The sequence below is a fragment of the Geotrypetes seraphini genome, chromosome 2 (genome assembly GCF_902459505.1).
Source record: "Geotrypetes seraphini chromosome 2, aGeoSer1.1, whole genome shotgun sequence".
Classification (NCBI taxonomy): domain Eukaryota; kingdom Metazoa; phylum Chordata; class Amphibia; order Gymnophiona; family Dermophiidae; genus Geotrypetes; species Geotrypetes seraphini.
Window position 1 is genome coordinate 36,175,014 of NC_047085.1, and position 17,196 is coordinate 36,192,209.

At 47.0% G+C, this 17,196-nt stretch overlaps 1 protein-coding gene across 1 annotated transcript in view; it reads left to right on the forward strand.

Moving 5' to 3' along the window:
* CYRIB (CYFIP related Rac1 interactor B) overlaps nucleotides 1-17,196 on the forward strand; it is a 418,393-nt gene that overhangs the window by 269,493 nt on the left and 131,704 nt on the right. The window contains exons 5-6 of the mRNA XM_033933027.1: nucleotides 8,597-8,671; nucleotides 15,516-15,553. The gene's annotated coding sequence lies outside the window, so the exon portion shown is untranslated. The remainder of the gene's footprint in view (nucleotides 1-8,596; nucleotides 8,672-15,515; nucleotides 15,554-17,196) is intronic.

The window sequence follows — 17,196 nt, forward strand, 5'->3', positions numbered from 1 at the left end:
TGCGTTCCCACCATTCCCGCTGATCCAGAAGACTCTGGTCAAGCTGAAACTCGAACGGGCCACCATGATTCTAATAGCTCCTCGGTGGCCCAGACAACCTTGGTTCTCCCTTCTACTTCAACTCAGCAGCAGGGAACCAGTACCACTTCCAGTGTTTCCTTCACTGCTTACTCAACATCAAGGATCACTACTTCATCCCAACCTGCAGGCTCTCCACCTGACAGCTTGGTTCCTCTCAACGTAACCCCTCACCAATTCTCACAAGAAGTGAGGGAGGTCTTGGAAGCTTCCAGGAAGCCCGCCACTCGACAATGCTACTCCCAAAAATGGACCAGATTCTCCTCATGGTGTGTTTCTAAGTCAACGGAACCTCAGCGAGCTTCCTTATCCTCCGTGCTGGACTATCTCCTACACCTATCTCAATCTGGGCTCAAGTCCACATCCATACGAGTCCACCTGAGCGCTATTGCGGCGTTCCACCAGCCCCTACAAGGGAAACCCCTCTCGGCCCATCCGGTGGTCGCCAGATTTATGAAAGGACTCTTCCATGTTAACCCTCCTCTCAAACCACCCCCAGTAGTTTGGGACCTCAATGTAGTCCTTTCCCACCTCATGAAGCCCCCGTTTGAACCACTCAACAGGGCCCCTCTGAAGTATCTCACCTGGAAAGTGCTTTTCCTTGTAGCCCTTACGTCCGCTCGCAGAGTCAGCGAACTCCAGGCATTGATGGCGGACCCACCATTCACAGTATTCCACCATGACAAGGTGGTCCTCCGCACTCACCCGAAATTCCTGCCTAAGGTGGTCTCCGAATTTCATCTCAACCAATCCATTGTACTTCCAGTATTCTTCCCTAAGCCTCATTCTCACCACGGAGAATCGGCCCTTCACACTCTAGACTGCAAACGTGCCTTGGCTTTCTACCTGGATCGCACCAAGCCACACAGAACCACTCCTCAACTTTTTGTCTCCTTCGACCCTAACAAGTTGGGAAGACCCGTATCAAAGCGCACCATCTCTAATTGGATGGCGGCTTGTATCTCTTCCTGCTATGCCCAGGCTGGATTATCACTTCCTTGTAAGGTCACAGCCCATAAGGTCAGAGCAATGGCAGCCTCAGTAGCATTCCTCAGATCAACACCAATCGAGGAAATTTGCAAGGCTGCCACCTGGTCCTCGGTTCACACATTCACCTCACATTATTGTCTGGATACCCTCTCCAGACGGGATGGACAGTTTGGCCAAACAGTATTGAAAAATTTATTCTCTTAAGTCGCCAACTCCCCCTCCATCCCACTGAGGTTAGCTTGGAGGTCACCCACTAGTGAGAATACCTGCCTGCTTGTCCTGGGATAAAGCAATGTTACTTACCGTAACAGTTGTTATCCAGGGACAGCAGGCAGCTATTCTCACGTCCCACCCACCTCCCCTGGGTTGGCTTCTCAGGCTAGCTACCTGAACTGAGGAGACACGCCCGGATCTCCGGGTAGGAAGGCACCGGCGCATGCGCGGTGCGGGCATCTAGAAACTTTAAGTTTCTACAAGCAACACGTGCTTGTGAGACGTCCGTACCGGGGCTCTGTCTGATGACATCACCCCCACTAGTGAGAATAGCTGCCTGCTGTCCCTGGATAACAACTGTTACGGTAAGTAACATTGCTTTTTAGACACCACCTTCTTTTTGCTTTTATTCAAGGTTCTAAGGCCACAGAAGCTGCTCGCAACATTTGTGCTGTGTATATAGTGGGTGCTATAGCTGAAAGAATCGCTCATGATTGGTATGCCAAGTTCAAAAATGGAGTCAGTAGATAAATGTTCTGACTCCTGGTACCCGAAATTTCCTCCGACTCCTCGACTCCGACTCCACAGCCCTGCTCGTGGCTCGAGTGCATCCAACCCCGCAGGAACCCCGAGACCCTAGGGGGCGTCCCCATGGGATCCCCGCGACCCTAGGAGGCGTCCCCACGGGATCCCCGTGATTCGAAAGGGGAACCTGCGGGTCCCACGGGATTCCCGTCGTCCCCGTTCCCGTGCAGCTGCCTAGTTGAGAAACACTGGTATAGACTACCACCACAAATTTGTAAGAGAATATATTTGCAGATTTCCTAATTATGGTATGACCATGTTCAGGTTCAGATGTTAGCACTGTTATACTCACCATAGTTTTATTGAATAGCACTATTGACTGTGTCTTGATTTGAAATGTTCTTATTTTTAGGAGTCTCTCCTTTATCCCAGGACAAGCAGGCAGGTATTCTCACTAGTGGGTGATGTCATCAGACAGAGCCCCGGTACGGACGTCTCACAAGCACGTGTTGCTTGTAGAAACTTAAAGTTTCTAGATGCCCGCACCGCGCATGCGCCGGTGCCTTCCTACCCGGAGATCCGGGCGTGTCTCCTCAGTTCTTTCTTTTCCGCGGAGCTGAGAAGTTCAACTTCTTCATGCGCTAGCTGAATTCAGTTAAATTTGCCTTCCTTGTCCGCGTTTTCGTTTTCTTTTAATTACAGTTAACAGTTCTTTTCTTTTTCAGTAAAAAAAAAAAAAAAAAAAAAAGAAGATTATTTCCTCCGGCAGGTCGAACGGGCCGGCCACGTGGCTCAGGCCCACTGGCTTCGACCTAGCGGCGGAGATTTTCCGGCCTATGTCACGGCCAATCACCGGGTTTAAAAAGTGCAGCAAGTGCCAACGCGCGATTTCACTCACGGACCCTCACCGGCGCTGTTTGCAGTGTTTGGGCCCTGACCACATCCCGAAATCGTGCGGGCCTTGCTCTACCCTTACGGCACGCTCTTTCAAGCGGCGTTGCCTATTGTGGGAATCGATGTTCAAGATGGACGCAGCTAAGGATCCCTCAGCCTCCACTTCATCTGATACCTCCCCGGTTCGGGCGAAACCGGCATCGACCACTCCTGCATCGAGTGTGGTGAAACCGGCATCGCTCACCCCGACACCATCCACGAGCTCGACGTCGGTGCCTGCCCCGGTCTCCTCTGTTCAGGTACCTCTTCCTTCCACAGTGCCACCAATGGTCATCAAAGTGCCGAAAGCTACTAAGCAGAAGCACTCGGCCTCGAAGGAGCGCGATGTCCGTGCAGGAGGACCCCCTTTCGGTGCGGATCCCTCCTTATCGGCTTCGCTACGGTCCGTGCTGGAAGCTCAATTCGTTGAGCTCATGCAGACCATCGGACCCGGGCTCATCGCTGCCATACAGGGTGACCTCCCGGTACCGGTCCAAAGGGGCGGTCCGCCCCCTCCCCCTCCCCCACACCGTTCGACCTCGACAACCGACGAGGACGAACGGGGGAGGGCGGCGATGCCCACGCGGCAAACCTCGATTACCTATATGCCGCCATTAGAACCCATTACGCCTCCGCGCCAACATGGGACCAGACCTCCGATCGATACTCGAAGCCCTGGGCATAGTCAGGAAGAGTTCTTCCGTACTCCTTACCAGACTTGGGTAGCATCGCAAGAACCCGCATCGCAAACCCAGTTGCGATCCACTGCTTCCAGCCCTATCCACTTGGGGGCCTCGGGAGACCATGCGATGCACAGACGATCCCGATCCCCGTCCCGCCACCGAGACGGGCACCGATCGAGACACTCATCCTGGCACTCCTCACGCCATTCGGAGGTGTCACCGCAGAAAAAACTGCAACGTAGGGGATACTCCTCATCAGAGGTGCCCCCCCCGAGGGGCCCGGAGTACGAGGAGACACTGGTGCCCGATTCTCCTTGTCACTCCCCGATGTCCACGGACCTGGAGGCCTCCTCCTCCTCCAGCCCGTCCCACAGACCGACGCTGGCGGAACAATTGTCCTTCTCATCATTCCTCCGACAAATGGCGGAGGATCTGGATGTGACCCTTGACACGGGCTCCCGATACTCCAAAGAGTATCTGGACACCATGCATTTACCTAACCCTCCAACGGAGTCGCTTCGGCTCCCCTTGCATAAATTACTGGACCAGACCTTCATGCAGTGCTTCGAAACGCCGTATTCCATACCGGCGATCCCCAGCAAACTCGATGCTCGATACCGCATCGTGCACCATAAAGGGTTCGAGGGCCCTCAACTCTCCCACCAATCCCTACTGGTCGAGTCCTCCCTTAAACGCTCTCATCCCTCCCAGGTCTACGCCTCTGTACCGCCGGGCCGAGAGGGGAGAACGATGGACAAATTTGGTAGAAAATTCTACCAAAACTCCATGATGGCGTCACGGGTGCTAAACTACAACTTCTTTTTCTCTTCCTATCTGGAGTTCTTCTTGCCGGTGCTCCGCAAGTTCACTCCGTTCATAGACAACCAAGCTCGATTCGAGTTCGAGGAAGTGGTAGCCTCCCTCTCCCAATTACGCCTCCAGCTGATGCAATCCTCCTTCGATGCATTCGAACTCTCGGCACGCGCCGCCGCAAGCGCGGTAGCTATGCGTCGCCTGGCATGGCTCCGTACTATCGATATGGATCCCAACCTACAGGACAGACTCGCCAACGTACCATGTGCTGGAGCTGACCTGTTCGATGAGTCTATCGAAACTGTTACCAAGAAGCTGTCGGATCATGAAAAATCCTTTCAATCCATCCTGCGGCCCAAACCCAAACCTCAACAGTCTCGGCCTTCCAGGCCACCCCTGATTTACCAGCGGCGTTACATGCCCAGACAAACGCCTGCTGCGAGACAGCCTGCGAAGAGACAACCTCCCCAGAAGTCTCAGCAAAAACCTCAGCCACCGGCGGTACCTAAGGCTCCCCAGCCCTTTTGACGCCCCCCCCGGGAGCATAACCTCGGCCTCTCCCATAGGGGGCCGCCTCCATCTTTTTTACCATCGATGGGAGGCCATAACCACGGACCTATGGGTCCTCACCATCATAAGAGAAGGATACTCTCTTCAATTCCACCGGGTCCCCCCGGACCATCCTCCAAGAGAGTATCCTTCAAGCTCGACGCAGACCGCCCTGCTTCTTCAGGAAGTCCAAACCTTACTTCAGCTTCGGGCTGTCGAGCCGGTCCCGTCAGACCAATTGAACCGAGGGTTTTACTCCCGGTACTTCCTCGTCCCGAAGAAAACGGGCGACCTGCGACCCATTTTAGACCTTCGAGCCCTCAACAAGTTCCTGGTCAAAGAGAAGTTTCGCATGTTGACTTTGGCTTCTCTATACCCCCTCCTCGAGCAGAACGACTGGTTATGCTCCCTGGATCTCAAGGAGGCCTACACTCACATCCCCATTCACCCGGCCTCCCGAAAGTTCCTCAGATTTCGGGTGGGAAATCTGCACCTACAGTATCGAGTGCTACCATTCGGCCTATCTTCGTCCCCCAGAGTCTTCACAAAGTGCCTGGTGGTAGTGGCCGCGGCACTCCGAGACAGGGGTCTACAGGTATTCCCATACCTCGACGACTGGCTCATCAAGGCCCCGTCAGCCCCAGAGGTCACTTCGGCGGCCTTGGCTACAACCTACTTCCTCCAGAACTTGGGCTTCGAGATCAACTTCTCCAAGTCTCATCTACAACCCACCCAGTCCCTCCCCTTCATCGGAGCGGTCCTGGACACCACCCGACTCCGAGCATTCCTGCCTCGGCAACGCATGGAGTCTCTTCTTCATCTCAGCCAATCGGTGTCTACTCGCCAAACCCTACCGGCGAGACAACTGATGGTGCTCCTGGGCCATATGGCCTCCACAGTACATGTGACACCCTTTGCCAGACTCCACCTCAGGATCCCCCAGTGGACCCTGGCATCACAGTGGAATCAAACGTCCGATCCACTATCCAAACGCATCTTAGTCACACCTGCTCTTCGGCAGTCTCTACTTTGGTGGATGACCTCTTCGAATCTATCCAGAGGTTTGCTGATGCACTCTCCCCCCCATCAGAAAGTTCTCACAACCGATTCGTCGAACTACGCATGGGGGGCCCACCTGGAGGGTCTCCGCACCCAAGGATTCTGGACCAGTGCGGAAAGACTACACCAAATCAATCTACTGGAACTCAGAGCCATCTTCAATGCGCTCCAAGCTTTCCAACACCTACTCCACGACATGGTAATCCTCATTCGCACAGACAATCAGGCCGCCATGTATTATATCAACAAGCAAGGAGGCACGGGCTCGGCCCTCCTTTGCCAGGAAGCTCTACGAGTCTGGGACTGGGCGGTGCGCCACAACACCCTACTCAGAGCAGTATACATCCAGGGGGAGAACAACGTCTTAGCAGACAAACTAAGCCGTCTGCTACAACCGCACGAATGGACTCTCCATTCCAGCCCCCTTCACCAAATTTTCACGCAATGGGGGACGCCCCAGATAGACCTCTTTGCGGCTCCCCACAACGCCAAACTGCCTCAGTTTTGCTCCAGGATCTACACTCCTCATCGCCTCGAGGCAGATGCTTTTCTACTGAACTGGGGGAAACTATTTCTATATGCGTTCCCACCATTCCCGCTGATCCAGAAGACTCTGGTCAAGCTGAAACTCGAACGGGCCACCATGATTCTAATAGCTCCTCGGTGGCCCAGACAACCTTGGTTCTCCCTCCTACTTCAACTCAGCAGCAGGGAACCAGTACCACTTCCAGTGTTTCCTTCACTGCTTACTCAACATCAAGGATCACTACTTCATCCCAACCTGCAGGCTCTCCACCTGACAGCTTGGTTCCTCTCAACGTAACCCCTCACCAATTCTCACAAGAAGTGAGGGAGGTCTTGGAAGCTTCCAGGAAGCCCGCCACTCGACAATGCTACTCCCAAAAATGGACCAGATTCTCCTCATGGTGTGTTTCTAAGTCAACGGAACCTCAGCGAGCTTCCTTATCCTCCGTGCTGGACTATCTCCTACACCTATCTCAATCTGGGCTCAAGTCCACATCCATACGAGTCCACCTGAGCGCTATTGCGGCGTTCCACCAGCCCCTACAAGGGAAACCCCTCTCGGCCCTTCCGGTGGTCGCCAGATTTATGAAAGGACTCTTCCATGTTAACCCTCCTCTCAAACCACCCCCAGTAGTTTGGGACCTCAATGTAGTCCTTTCCCACCTCATGAAGCCCCCGTTTGAACCACTCAACAGGGCCCCTCTGAAGTATCTCACCTGGAAAGTGCTTTTCCTTGTAGCCCTTACGTCCGCTCGCAGAGTCAGCGAACTCCAGGCATTGATGGCGGACCCACCATTCACAGTATTCCACCATGACAAGGTGGTCCTCCGCACTCACCCGAAATTCCTGCCTAAGGTGGTCTCCGAATTTCATCTCAACCAATCCATTGTACTTCCAGTATTCTTCCCTAAGCCTCACTCTCACCACGGAGAATCGGCCCTTCACACTCTAGACTGCAAACGTGCCTTGGCTTTCTACCTGGATCGCACCAAGCCACACAGAACCACTCCTCAACTTTTTGTCTCCTTCGACCCTAACAAGTTGGGAAGACCCGTATCAAAGCGCACCATCTCTAATTGGATGGCGGCTTGTATCTCTTCCTGCTATGCCCAGGCTGGATTATCACTTCCTTGTAAGGTCACAGCCCATAAGGTCAGAGCAATGGCAGCCTCAGTAGCATTCCTCAGATCAACACCAATCGAGGAAATTTGCAAGGCTGCCACCTGGTCCTCGGTTCACACATTCACCTCACATTATTGTCTGGATACCCTCTCCAGACGGGATGGACAGTTTGGCCAAACAGTATTGAAAAATTTATTCTCTTAAGTCGCCAACTCCCCCTCCATCCCACTGAGGTTAGCTTGGAGGTCACCCACTAGTGAGAATACCTGCCTGCTTGTCCTGGGATAAAGCAATGTTACTTACCGTAACAGTTGTTATCCAGGGACAGCAGGCAGCTATTCTCACGTCCCACCCACCTCCCCTGGGTTGGCTTCTCAGGCTAGCTACCTGAACTGAGGAGACACGCCCGGATCTCCGGGTAGGAAGGCACCGGCGCATGCGCGGTGCGGGCATCTAGAAACTTTAAGTTTCTACAAGCAACACGTGCTTGTGAGACGTCCGTACCGGGGCTCTGTCTGATGACATCACCCACTAGTGAGAATAGCTGCCTGCTGTCCCTGGATAACAACTGTTACGGTAAGTAACATTGCTTTTATGTAGGTACTTGTATTTTAGTATTGCCAACTCCAGGATTCTTATTTGTTTCAAGGACTCTGCAAATTTAAGTAAAAAATATATATATTCACTTATATTATTGTCAATTATAAAACTACATGGCTGACTAATTAGGCAAAAACTTTGCCTATACATATCTGAGAATGTGGGGTTTTTTTTATGATAATGAAAAAACAAGAGTTTATAACATTCACAAAAACCGTACTCTACCCCTAAAGCAGCATGTTTATTTCTCAAGTGATATGCCATTAATTCTTTGAACCACATTTTAAGAAATGAACAAGCAGGAGATAACATCAAAACAGTGACTGATTATTGCTGGTCTCACTGATATGACAGCTGGTGGTTTTGGCGCACTGTGCCTGGTCAACTTTCATTTAAATGTCTTTTGCCCTAAATCGCCAAATGAAAGGGATATTGGTGGTGATAGTAGCATTGCTACTTTCTTTATATTTTACTAAGCATGACTACCTTGTGGTGTTTGATTTCAGATTCTGAGGAGCAAGCTGTCATATCACATGATAGAAGAAATTTCAAACTCAGATTAAAGAAGATCTCATCCACTGGTAAGTATTTGTTGGCTTACTTTTGCTGGAGTTGGATCTCTCTTCCTTCCTCTGACCCTCAATCTGTGAATTTGGGGGATTACACCGCATCTGATCCTTGACAAAACTACAAAGTTTCTCAATGAAAAATAACCGATCCTCCTTCAGGATAGCTTTTTATTTATTCATTCATTCAAATTTTAGCCTGTCCTCCCAAAGGAGCTCAGAATAGGTTACAAATCAGGTACTCAAGCATTTTTCCTATCTGTCCCGGTGGGCTCACAGTCTATTTAATATACCTGGGGCAATGGACTTGCCCAGGGTCACAAGGAGCAACCAATGCAGGGCTTGAACCCACAACCTCAAGGTGCCGAGGCTGTAGCTCTAACCACTATGCCACACTCTCCTCCTAAACAGCAGCAACTGCTTTGAAATCTCACTTTGGGACCAAGCTTTACTAAGAAGTCTTAAGAGGCAGTATAAAAATATTTGCTATATATTTCTGAATTCTTTACTTCTCCAGTAGTCTAAACTGAGCCGTCTAGAGTAATTTGAAAAGTGGAAAACTGAGTTGGGAACTGGTTGGGCAGATATGCAACAGAATAATAAAGAAGAGACATCAGAGAAGTCCTGGGTTCAATTTTATCAGAGAGATTGTGAGAAAATTTGAGTGATCCAAAACTTTGTAACTAATATTTCACAAAGAAAACTTGTAACTTGATATACTTAAGATGCATAATAGAGAATGACACAGGGACAAATTTTTCCCCGTCCCACGGAACTCATTTTCCCGTCCCGTGAGTTCTTTTCCTGTCCCTGCCCATTCCTGCAAGCTCTATCATTATCTGCACAAGCCTCAAACACTCTAAAATCATAAGTGTTCAAGGCTTGTGCACTTAAGGCAGAGCTTAGGGGCAGGGGCAGGGGCAACGACAAAACTCGTGTGGACGGGACGGGGAAATTGAATTCCTGCGGGGATGGGGACAGATTTGTCCCCGTGTCATTCTCTAGTGCATAACTCCAGACAAATGGTATTTAGGGGTGCATTAAGAGAAAAATCTTGAGATGCTCATATCTAATGGCCTTAAGTTAGCAAAACAGTGCAACAAGATAGTGACACGAGTCAAATAATGTGATAGTTCTTAGGAAGAGGTATTACCAATAGAAAAATAAAAATGATAGCACATATCAAGACCTCATTTGGCATTTAGTGTCCGGTTCTGGATTGTTGTAAAAACATACATAGCTGCAGTACATACAGTTTAGAACATAACAGAAAATCTTACATTGATCCAAATACTGCATCCAGAAGTTGTGAGATCAAATCCCAGTGCTGCTCCTTGTGACCCTGCGTACCTGATTGTAAAACCGCTTAGATAATCTTGATAGGCGGTATATAAAACCTAATAAACCTGAATCCTCCAGTGCCCACTGCTTTGAATTTAAGTTTTGAAATGCCAAAGCCACAAAAAAGCAGGCTGCATACACGGATCTATCTGTAGATTATCCAACCTACATTCGAATGTATACAGACTAACAATAGTTTTTTTTGTGATAATTTATGAATACCTAAATTTAACAGTTTTACTTTTGCACATAAAATGCTTTAAATTATTAAAAATTGATATTTTAATTCATTTATTTTAAAGATATAAACCATCACCTGAATTAAAAAATTGAACTCATTCCTTTAATTAATAAAGGCAAGTGGCACAACAAGTTCTCTCCCCCGAGGAAGGCTTCATTAGCTGAAACGCTCCAAATCTAGTGAAAGCGTCTGAAAGCGTCAGGCAGTTTATGGTCCCCCAACATTGGCCATGGCTGAGAAGCCATTAAGATAAGTGTTGTTGCTCTTGTTCCTCTTGTATCAAGTAGATAGTTTTGAATGACATATAATTGAAAGGAAAATTGTACTTCCCATTTAATTTAGTTAGTTATATTCTCTATTTTGATTAATAAATTAATAAATTTTATAAAAATTTAGGGTAGGAAGGCGGTTTTGAAGTAGATGATTACACCATATGCATTCAGAATGAAGACTTGAAATAACATCTAAGTTATAAGAGGTCTCTTTCCTGAGAATTATGCATTTTTATGGTACTTCAACCTCATTATTAATTATAGGAATGAGTTCTATTTTTTAATTCAGGTGATGGTTTATATGTTTAAAATAAATGAATTAAAATATCAATATTTAATAATTTAAAGCATTTTATGTGCAGAAGTAAAACTGTTAAATTTAGGTATTCATAAATTATCCAAAAAGCCACAAAAAAGCGGCATGGAAGTCCCCATTCCCCTTCCCTCCAAAATACTGTATCCAAAATACTGAATCACTTGCCAACAGCAAAAGCTTGTTAAAGATGCGTCTTCAATTGCTTTTTAAACAGAGAAATATCACTACATAATTGCAGACTTGAAGGTAACTTTTTTCACAACTGCAGACCTTCAATAGAAAAACCAACCTTCCTAGTGGTTCAGGGCAATAGTTTTGTTTCCTTTTAGGCTTCTGGAAGGAATAAACTACACACCACCCTCATAACCAGACAGATCTATAGATGAAGACCAATCACACAAAGACAGAAAAATTCATCACAAGCACAGAGGCAGACCCCATACCAAGGATTTTCAGGATTTCCTCAATGAATATGCATGAGATATATTTGCATACAATGGAGGCGCAGTGCATGCAAATAGATCTCATTGAATATTCATTGGGAAAATCCTGAAAACACGACTGGATTGCGGCCCTTGTTCCCTACCCCTGTCTCATTTCAATAGATTGGGGTCTCTTGTAGCCTCTTCTCTAGAAGGTTTGGTTGAGTTGGCTTAGCTGCTCTCACTCACCTCCCTCCCCAATGTTAACTGTTGCATTTATCTTGTCACAGCTATTGCTTTTGGCTTATGTTGGTTACTGCTTACCTGCTATCTTGCTCTTGCTCCCAGACTGTGCTACTATACCCTCTACCCCTTTCAGATTATGCTGGCCCTGTGAGCTGGTTCATAGTACACAGGCGGTACTTCTGCAGGCTGGTTGTCTTCAGTACAAGATTAGCCTACAGCAGTTGTTCATAGCCTTTCTTCTTTTGTGATACACTTGATAGTATTCTGTGTATGACATAGAAACAGAGAAAATTGAAGGCAGCTAAAGGTCATATGGCTTCTCTAGTCTGCCTAACTATGCCATCTTCCTCTCCCTTGGAGATCCAGCATATTTGTCCCAAGCTTTCTTGAATTCAGATATGCTTTTTGTCTCCACCACCTCCACACTGACCACCCTTTCCATGAAGAAGTATTTTCTGAGGTTACTCTTAGTCTATCCCCTTTCAAATTCATCCTATGTCCCCTCTTCCCAGTTTCCTTTAAAACTGAAAGACTTTTTTCATTCGTATTTACACCATGTAGGTATTTAAATATCTCTATCCTATCTCCCCCCACCCCTTGCGCCTCTCCTCTAAAGTATACATAATGAAATCTTTGTCTGTCCCCATATGCTTTATGATGAAAATCACTGAGCATTGCCCGTCCTCTGGACCAATTTCATCCTGCTAATATTTATTTATTTACTTTAAAAAAAACTTGTATTCTGCTTATACATAAGCAAATTACAAAAAAGCGAAAAAATAAGACAGAAACATTAAAAAAAAAGACTATAAAACACAATAAAATAAAACAATATAAAGATAACATTTCCATTAGTCACTTCTTCTTAACCACTTAAAAAGCTTTTATAAAAAGAGAGGTTTATAATTTTTTTAAATTCTGAAAGTTATTTTTTTAAACTTTGAAAGTTATTATTCATTATCCCAGGACAAGCAGGCAGCATATTCTCAACAGGTGGGTGATGTCACCGACGGAGCCCCGCAGCGGACAGCCTTGCAAGCAGACTTGCTTGAAGATCTTTGTAAGAGCTTATGAGTGCTGCACTGCGCATGCGCGAGTGCCTTCCCGCCCGAGTCAGGGCGCGCGTCTCCTTTGAGGTACCTCAGTTCAACGTTTTCCTCGGAGCTGAGAAGTCCGCTTCACTTCAGCTCTGCAGCCCTTCGTTGCCTTCTCGCACCACGGCTTTGTTATATTTGCTAGTCGCTGTGCTCGCGTATTCCTTCTTTATTTTAAGTAAAAAAAAACCAAAAAACTTATTGTTTCTTTTCTGGCCGGTGGCCTTTTGGCCTGGGCGCTGAACCTCGTTCGTTTGGCCTTCTTTTTTTCTTTGTCCCGGCCTCTTACCAGGTTCAAAAAGTGTAGCCAGTGCGGCAGGGCTATTTCAGTCACCGATCCTCATCGTCGGTGTATTGTTTGCCTGGGTCCTGAACATTGCCCTGACGCTTGTTCGCGCTGTGCTGCCCTTCAGCCTCGAGCCCTTTGCAGACAACGTGCCAAGCTTCTTGAACTATGGAGCAGTCTGCTAGGAGGGTCTCGACCTCGGCTTCGGGGACAGCCTCGACTTCCAAGACTCGACCCCAACACCCGTGGCTGCCTCGACCAAGGCCTCGACCTCGACACCTTCGGTCTTGAAGGCCTCACCTGCAGTCCCCACTTAAGTCTTCATCTACGGGTAAGTCTCCTGTTTCTCCTTCAGGTACCCTTCCTAAGAAGCCTCCAGAGTCTCAGGCATCCCAGGCCGTGCCTACGGTCCTGCCAGCCTCTTCGAGACCTCCAGCTAAGCGTGCCTCCAGACATAGGGAATGCTCATCCTCAAGGTCGCCCTCTTTGGAGCGCACTGCTGCACCTTCGAGACCTGATCCTTTTGACTCGGTGCCTATGTTCAAGGACATGTTAAAAGCCATTGTGACCACTCAGATTTCTTCGGTTATGGCTCAGCTCCTCCCGGCCTCGACCCTGCTTCCTACGAGCCAGCCTGAGCCTTGACTTGAGCATCCTGTTGAAGCATCTCGAGGCAAGCCTCGGAAATCTTGTCGCTTATCATCCAGCGACTCTTCTCCTCCTGCTGGTACACAGTCTCCTGAACCTCGATCGAGGCATTGCTCGAGGCATCTTGCTTCCAAACACAGTCAGGAGTTTTTTCTCAAGCAGAAGACCTCTCCTCCTCCGGATACTGAGTCTTCTATGCCTCGTTTATCTAAGGCTGTCGAGACTTCTTCGAAATCTAAACATAAGTCTCGCAAAGCTCTCACACCGGCTGCTTCTCCTCAAAGTCAATCCAGGTTGAAGACTCCTCCATTGAGACCGCCTCCGAGGGAGTCTTCTCTTCCTGCCTCAACCCACTCAGAGTCCATCTGAGTGCAATTGCGGCTTTCCATCAGCCTCTGCAAGGGAAACCTCTCTCTGCTCATCCTGTGGTTTCCAGATTTATGAAATAACTTTTCCATGTTAATCCTCCTCTCAAACCTCCTCCAGTGGTTTGGGATCTCAATGTTGTCCTTTCTCAACTTATGAAACCTCCTTTTGAGCCTCTCAACAAGGCTCTGCTGAAGTTTCTCACTTGGAAAGTGGTTTTTCTTGTTGCCCTCACTTCTGCCCGCAGAGTCAGTGAGCTTCAGGCCTTAGTGGCGGATCCACCTTTCACAGTATTCCATCATGACAAGGTGGTCCTTTGCACTCATCCGAAATTCCTGCCTAAAGTGGTCTCTGAATTTCATCTCAACAAATCCATAGTTCTTCCTGTGTTTTTTCCAAAGCCTCATTCTCATCCTGGAGAATCAGCTCTTCACACTCTGGACTGTAAACGTGCTTTGGCTTTCTACCTGGATCGCTCCAAACCACACAGAACTGCTCCTCAACTTTTCGTCTCCTTTGATCCGAACAAGTTGGGACGCCCTGTCTCGAAGCGTACCATCTCCAACTGGATGGCGGCTTGCATCTCTTTCTGCTATGCCCAGGCTGGATTACCCCTTCCTTGTAAAGTCACAGCCCATAAGGTCAGAGCAATGGCGGCCTCTGTAGCCTTCCTCAGATCGACACTGATTGAGGAGATTTGTAAGACTGCCACTTGGTCCTCGGTTCATACCTTCACCTCTCACTATTGTCTGGATACTTTCTCCAGACGGGATGGACAGTTTGGCCAAACAGTATTACAAAATTTATTCTCCTAAGTTGCCAACTCTCCCACCATCCCATTGAGGTTAGCTTGGAGGTCACCCATTAGTGAGAATACCTGTCTGCTTGTCCTGGGATAAAGCAATGTTACTTACCGTAACAGTTGTTATCCAGAGACAGCAGGCAGCTATTCTCACGTCCCACCCACCTCCCCTGGGTTGGCTTCTCTGCTAGCTATCTGAACTGAGGAGACACGCCCTGTGCATCGGGCGGGAAGGCAATCGCGCATGCGCGGTGCGGGCATCTCGAAACTTCTGAAGTTTCTTCAAGCAAGTATGCTTGTGAGACGTCTGCATCGGGGCTCTGTCGGATGACATCACCCACTAGTGAGAATAGCTGCCTGCTGTCCCTGGATAACAACTGTTACGATAAGTAACATTGCTGTATGGCACAGGCATATATCCACAGTGTTTCTGATTCTGCTTTGACTTATTTGCTTAGTTCTGTACAGATTCATGTCTATTCAAAACTTTGTGATGTATATGAGCTGGATTTCTTTTAAGATCTATAGTTGGATACTTCTAGTCCTTTTTCTTCGGGTTTGCAAAGTTGCAGCCAGTATCTCAACCATTATTCATTTTCTCTTATTTATTTCGGGGTAAGCGGTCTGTTAAAAATATATTTTACCATTTAAACTCTAAATATATTTCCTATTATTTTCACAATGTTTATATCCTAATAAATTTTGTGTGTGCCTACCAAATTTTTTTTGGCATAATGCAAGTTTAATTTTAGTACCACTCCAGTTTTACAATAATAGGCATTCATTAATATGTAATATCATAGTTTCTTGTTTTATGTTTTCCAGATTGGGGGCACAAAGAGAAACACCAGCACTGGCTGTAGGTAAGTTTCTCAATATATTTTCATTTTAGGGAATGATAAAAGGACATAACTAACTTATGTTATATAGCAGTAGATAAGGAAAATATTGAATAGGACACAAATTATAAATCATTTTTCCTACTGTGGCTTCAGTTATTGGAGAATTACAAAGCAGTATTGACACAAACCGAAATAACTGAATAGAACCTAAGACTAATTTTAATTTTTTTGTGCAATAAAATGTTAATTCTCTTATAGAAATATAGAAAAATAAAATGATGGCATATAAGGGACCACACAGCATATCCAGTGTGCCTGCTTACTCCAGCAGCTCATCTCTGCATCTCTTTCCTGTCTCAGATCTTCTGCACTTGTCTCATGCTTTCTTGAATTCAGATGCTGTATATGATTCTATTACCTCTTCTGGGAAGCTTTTTTTATACATCTACCATTTTTTCTGGAAAAAAATATTCCTATAGATTACTCCTAGAATGCACATTCCATCTTTATCCTATGACGCCTCATTTCAGAGGTGCTCTTAAGTAGAAAATAGCCTTGCCCATTTGTGTGCTTATATCTTGGAGATATTTCAGCGTGTCTATCTGATAACAAGCACACAATATATTTTCACATTTGGGTGATGTCATCCACAGAACCTGGCATGGACAGTTGAAAAGTGTACTGTTACTTTAAATCTTTAAGACCAATCATACTGCAGGTATTTCAGATATGGATGATCAATCCTAATGGACCTCAGAACCACCCACCTCCATCCGTTATAGCAAATTTTTAAACGGGGAGCGGGGTGGATGTTAAGCGGCTTAGGCATGGATCCCTGACGAAGCGGAAGCGAAACATGTCGGGTCCTACCACTGCATTTATAAGAGATAAGTACATATTTGATAACTAAAGATATAAAAGATTGAGAAGTTGTGTATAAAAGATATTAAAATCTGGACCGGTGAGGATATATGCACTCAACACTCCCCGTTTAAAAATTTGCTATAACGGATGGAGGTGGGTGGTTCTGAGGTCCATTAGGATTGATCATCCATATCTGAAATGAAAGTTGATTAACCAGTATACAGTATTCATTGAGGAGGATTCTTGGGACGGGATTGAAGAGAGGCAGTTGATGTTTCAACCCCAAGATTAAACAGTTAGCCTATCATCAGTGGTTGCTACTTATTATACCAAGCATAGATATAGCCAACCTTCCACATCCTCTCAAGCTCTCACTCGGAGACGTTATAGGCAACAAAGAACATAAAAGACTCAGTCCAATCCAAACAACACCAATCTTTCTGACTCCATACTAGAGAGCTTAGTCAGTGTTTCCTAACCTTTTCCTCAGACTTTCCCTATAGGATTTTGACTCACTCACTTTTATCATTGATGGTCTCAATAACAGTGGTGAGACAGGGTTGTGTCCTTCATTTATGAAAAAAAAACCCTCTACCATCCTCCAAGAGAGTGATGTTTCAACTCTCATCAGATGACCCTCCATCATCAGGATCTCTCAGCCCTCTTCTAACTCAGTGCCATAGAACAAGTACCTCTGCAGGAGAAGGGTTGAGGATTCTACTTAAAGTATTTCCTCATACCGAAGAAGACCAGAGGTCTTTGTCCAACTCTGGACCTCTGGGCTCTCAACAAATACTTGG